The sequence below is a fragment of the Populus alba genome, chromosome 19 (assembly GCF_005239225.2).
Source record: "Populus alba chromosome 19, ASM523922v2, whole genome shotgun sequence".
Taxonomy (NCBI): Eukaryota; Viridiplantae; Streptophyta; class Magnoliopsida; order Malpighiales; family Salicaceae; genus Populus; species Populus alba.
The window spans coordinates 12323272-12328855 of NC_133302.1; the positions used below are offsets into that span (position 1 = coordinate 12323272).

The 5584-nt window shown below is 31.9% G+C and overlaps 1 non-coding gene across 2 annotated transcripts; it reads right to left on the bottom strand.

Annotated features, from left to right (window-relative positions):
- Positions 1–2604: 2604 nt before the first annotated feature.
- Positions 2605–5264, bottom strand: LOC118042934 (uncharacterized). Of its 2 annotated transcripts, none has more exons than XR_012168735.1 (2): positions 3950–5264; positions 2605–3059 (listed from the first exon to the last, which is right to left on the bottom strand). It is a non-coding gene; the product is annotated as an uncharacterized protein (transcript). The 2 variants fall into 2 exon arrangements; XR_012168736.1 differs by having other exon boundaries at positions 2605–3101.
- Positions 5265–5584: the final 320 nt, after the last annotated feature.

A 5584-nucleotide genomic window follows, 5' to 3' on the forward strand; every position in this document is an offset into this window, starting at 1 on the left:
AAGGAGGGAGGGGCTTGGCTGTTATGTGCTTGAAAGCGTATCTTGCGAGATTGGTAAGAGAGTGTTTTTAGTCTGTAAGGATTTCCTTATCCAAAACTTGGATAACGCAACCCCATACACCAAGCCCATTTCAGTTCGAAAGTTAGTTGTGTTGGTAAGTTTGTTTTTCATTGTGATTTATTAAATTTTTTTTATATATATTCTTATTCATTTGTTGTTTGTCTACTATATAATATATTGAGTGATGAGTATTTTAAAATTCTAGACTGAAGGATTATTTCTTTTTTTATGAGTGTCAAGAGTCATTTATCTCTTGTATTGGTATCCAAGCAAACAGTGCAGTTAAGGAGCTTTTGTTCTAGGGTCCCTTAACTTTCCCTCTAAAAAACTACCTAGATTAGGGCATTTTTATGCAGCGTTTCTGGCGTAGATTTTCAAATGAGTCTTTACTGTTATATTACAATTCCTAGAAAAATGCAACTAGATCAGAAACTTTTTCCCATAAAATATATAATTCTCGTGTCTTCTGAAAGAAATTGTCCATCTTGTAATCTAGTGCTCTGATAATAATGTCTAGAAATTATGGTAGTTCCATAAGCCTGTCATTTATTATAAGTATGACCATTTAATACTTATATCATCACTTTGTCATCATATACGTGTTTGGAGGTGGGGGGGAGATCCTTTTACTTGACTCTCAATCTTTAGAAAAATAAAGAATTTAACAATATCTTACAAAATCGAGTACCAACTTGATGTTAGAGTATTTTTTATACGAAGATAACTAAATAAAAGTGCGTTTAAATTGGTGATTGCTCATATTTAGAGGTATCAGTTCGGTGATTTGGATTTAATTGTTCCTGTTTGTAAAATTCCTGTAATTTGTTAGATTTTGTTGTTGCTTTTGTTTTTGTCATTGCATTTTGTGGAATGATTTCCTCAATGCACAACATGTTTAAAAATACACAAAATGTAAGGACTAAATTAAAAAAAAAAAAAATCAACAATCGAGGGAAAAGGCCAAAACATAAAAAAAAAAAAAAAAGAAACTACATAACACTTTGGATTCCTATCATAACAAGAATCTTCTTCAAATATACAAAAGATAACAAATAACAAATAATGTCCTCAAAGCTTGAAAACTTTTGAATTTAATCACTTATTTGTTTATCTTAAATATGTGCCCATAATGAACTATGTTAGGAAATCCTTGCAAAAAATGGACAAATAATAATGATGCTGATTTCCCTTTATTGTCGCTTATATGGTTTTCTTTTGTAGCTAGGATTTCATTAAATAATCCCTACCACACAATGAAACCTTTATTTATGCCATTAAGAGTCCATGTATAATTATGAAATCTCTCAAAATTAGATGTTAAATATCCTTGTATTGTTAGCAAAAAAAATCTTTTTCAAATAGAAAGTCTACGAGATAAAAAAAAAAAAACAACAAATAAAAAAATTCATATTGCATTTGCTGGCCTGTATCGCAAGATATTCTCGAACTTTATGATTGACCTGAAATTTTATCTCAATATTTACAACTCTGATACGTGCTCTTCTATTTCTCAAAGGTCATGTATCAATTTTATCTCAATTTTTTCTCATAATTGTTTTTCTTTTAACTTGGTATCAATGTTTATTATTTTTTTTTTATTTACATATGTGGCTTAAAGGATCCAAATTCTAAGCTAATTTTCTAATCTATAGAAAGTATTATTTTGTTAAAATTTAAATAAATTTATACGTACGTAATTCATGTGTTTTAATCATAAAATACACTTATAATTTTATCTATTTTATTATTATAAATTATATATTGATTGATGTTGTAGTTACAGTCCCTGTTAGTTATCTTCCCTTACTTCAAAATTGTAGTTTTATGGTCAATATTGATATAAAATACTACATAAGAATATATTTTTTATATCCTATATTTTGGATACTAAAAGTAACTAAACTCTATAAATTAAACCTTATTGATGATTTTTTTTGTAATTTCACACCGGTTTTTTTAGGTAATTACCATGTCATGGGGACGTTTTGGTATTCTCATGTTGACTCTTTAATCAAAAACATTGCTGGTACTTAAAGCACATGTTAATGAGTGGTGGCATTTACATCATTCAAGCAGTGCATATAACTTAGATCACAGATTTTGCATGCCTTTTTAAAATATAAATTTTTCAAATTGTTTTGTTTGTGTTTGATTTTTTAAGATATTACTCTCATTCATCTATAATTTTTTTTTTATACAAATAAACTTTATTTTTCAAAATAAAAAATATTATTTTTTAAATAATATTTATGATGTGCTCGGCCTTGCGTAATCTTTTATTTTGGAGTGTTGATTTATTCAATCGGTTTTATTTGTGTTATCTTTTAGGTCACAGGTTTTTTAATACATCAAGAGAAAGCATAATTCATAAACTTAATGGATCATGATATATATTTTTTAAACCATATTATTAATAATTTTTTATAATAAAACATTAAATTCTTACTAAATGCCACACTTCAACGAAAATTTCTAACAAGCTCCTACAATGTAATCAAAAGCATGATAATTTTTTCAAAGAAAGGAAAAAAAAAGAACCCATGATAATGATAAAAATTTCAGATTTTTATATAAATTGATTTTCAATTGATGGCAACAGTTTCAATTGTCTTGACTCTTGACCTTTTCTTGCTAATGGGAATTCCAAGTGCCTAGCTACCACTCCAATACGACTCTTCTGGCCAAGAAACAATGGTTTATGTTTTGTTACAAGGCAACAAAATCTATATAAAAAAAAGAGAAATTCATGTACATGGCTCAAAAAAAATGAGAAAAATAACTGAAAAAACAAAATAAATTTCATATATATATATATATATGAACATAAATACTGAAAAATCCGTAACAAAATCAAAGCACAAAAACAGCAAAAAACCTCTATATATGTGTAAGACTAGGAAGAGCTGCAAAGTGCATCAGCAGAGATCAACATGGATGTTTTTACTTTCATGACCAGAGCACGTAACAGAATACATGGAAGGTGACAATTTGCATTAATTCTGCACACATTGACAAAGGCTTGTTTAGTATGGCAGCACATTCTGAAACCAAATATTCAAAAGTAAGTCCATTTGCAGGTTTGTAGTTATACAAAACAAGCACAAAATTTTAATGAAGAATTCCCCCATAAGATTGACACAATTGAACCAAACGCTGCCAGTCTCAAAACATTGAAACAATGTATCAAGAAAACTTGATAGTCCTTCCAACTTTCCCCACAAATATCGCTACCTACTCGATGTTCCTGGCACTCATTTCTCAATTCTCCTTTCCCACAACCTCTAATAACAAATCGTCTACGTTGACTCAAAATTCAGCATCTTCTCATATCCCAAGAAAATTATTTATATTGATATACCTATTTGCACCTCTAGCAACATAAAAGTTAAACAATGGCCACAGAGATAAAAAGAAACCGATGCAAATTAAATTAGTAAAAAACACACCCTCTTAAAGAGATTCAAGATAATATATATGGTGATTTTGAATAACTTTTGAGCAAAAAGGTATTGGCTAAAGTTAAACTTCAGGATCTCAAAAAAACATTTCTGTACCATTGTTTGGCATTCGGTGGCTTTTGCAACTGCGGTTTGAAAAAATAGATTGTAGCTTTTTTTAATCAAGGTTTTTTTAATAGAACCCGTGCAAAACTGTGGTTGGTATTGATTAACAAAACAGTTCAAATCTATGGTTGAGGCAAAACGCATACCAAAACAAACAGACATACAAGTTTATCTAACTAGATAGAAACGATATGGCATATTTGCATAATTGCAAGGCTTTTTATTATACTGAAACATCAAGTATTTGATAAAAAGAAGCTACATTTGACAGGAGATAAAACAAAGCATGAAATCGCAAAGAAGAAGAAGAAGAGAAACGGACATACAGCTGCTCACTTATAACGGTCCCATTAAGTCAATCATCATCATGCTCCCTCACCATGCTGACATCTCCACTCTTGTTCTTTTCCATGGAATTAAATAAAAAATCTGTCAACACAGACTCATAATTGGGTATCTTCTCATACCCAGGAAAATAATTTATATCAATAATAAGATACCTCTTAGCATCTCTAGCATCCCTAATCAAGTCAAAGTTCAACAAACTGATCCCAGTTTCTTCCTTCATTGCCTTGGCTACTTCCTCAACAAAATCCACTGGCGGCATCTCCACTCTGTCAAACTCCCCACCACCACCACAATCAGTCTTCTCCTCCAAATTGGACATTTGCGAAAACGGCAGCAGACCCTTCATAGTAACCAATTTGTCCTCTTTAATATCGGGCAACGATTTCCTCTTGACACATTTCACAAAATCACCAACCACATAGACTTTAAAAAGAACCCCACCGTGATTAACAAATTCTTGCATTATAATCATCCGTGACTCTAACTTGTCTAATCCTTCCTTATCAAAAACTAAATACATTTTATGAGAGGTCTCACTCCCATCAGCCATTAACGGTTTGGCGATCAGCGGAAACCCTAATTTCTTAATTAAATCATCGGAATTCTTCATCATGGTTTCTGAATCAGAAAAAAAATGTTGTCGAGGCACATCTAAAACTTGATTTCTTTCAGAAACTGTTAAAATACTTACGACTTGAAGCATCGAAATCCGATCGTGGAGTCTCTGGATGGAATCAAGAGGGTCAATGATGGGAGCATCAGGGTTCAGAGAGGAGAAGTGCAGGAGCTGGGAAATCCAATCTGGGCCGTAGAGTTTATGGATAAAGCAATCCAAGGGTCCTTGTTCGATAAGAGGTCTTGAAGGATCGACGGGGATGAGATCAATGTTGTGTTGGTCTGCGTGGTGGATGAGAGAGGGTTGGATGAAGGTTTTGGGCTTTTTTGGGTGGCAGTGCGTAGCCTACGCGGTGGCGTTTTGAGTGGGTAAGCGAGGACATGGGTGTTAATGGGGTGGTGGTTAAGCCTTCAGTGCTGGGTTCTAATTCAAATACTAATAGAAAGACAAGGTGTGTGTGTGTATTGAAATATGAAATTGAAAGAAGACAAATGAGAATCAGATACTCCTCCGTAATTGTAACGCGCCGCGTGATTTTTTATATTTTAAAAATATTTAAAAAGATATTGTAAAATATCTACCCACCCGAGCCTTCCCCAAATGAGATCTACTAACCCAAAAAATCAAAGGCAAAATACTTACCTACGTGAGTCTTGATAGACCGGGACATACTAACCCTAGAAATCCAAGGTGCCGTAAAATTAACAAAATAAGGTATATAAGCGCCTACCTACTCTTCTAGTCATGTGAACTCCACTAGCGGTTGGTCTTCTTCTTGGTGCCTCTCATGATTTTCATAAAATAATATAATCAGTTATCACATTATGTAAATTTTCACATTACTTCAATCTCACTTGTACAATTCATCATCATTCTTTATTCTTTTTCCTTTCATTCACACATCATTATATCAATATGAATTTAACTATATAAATTTCTTAATTTATAAATCCTCCATGGAGATATTTACTTCTTATCAATTCCCTTTTGTTATCCT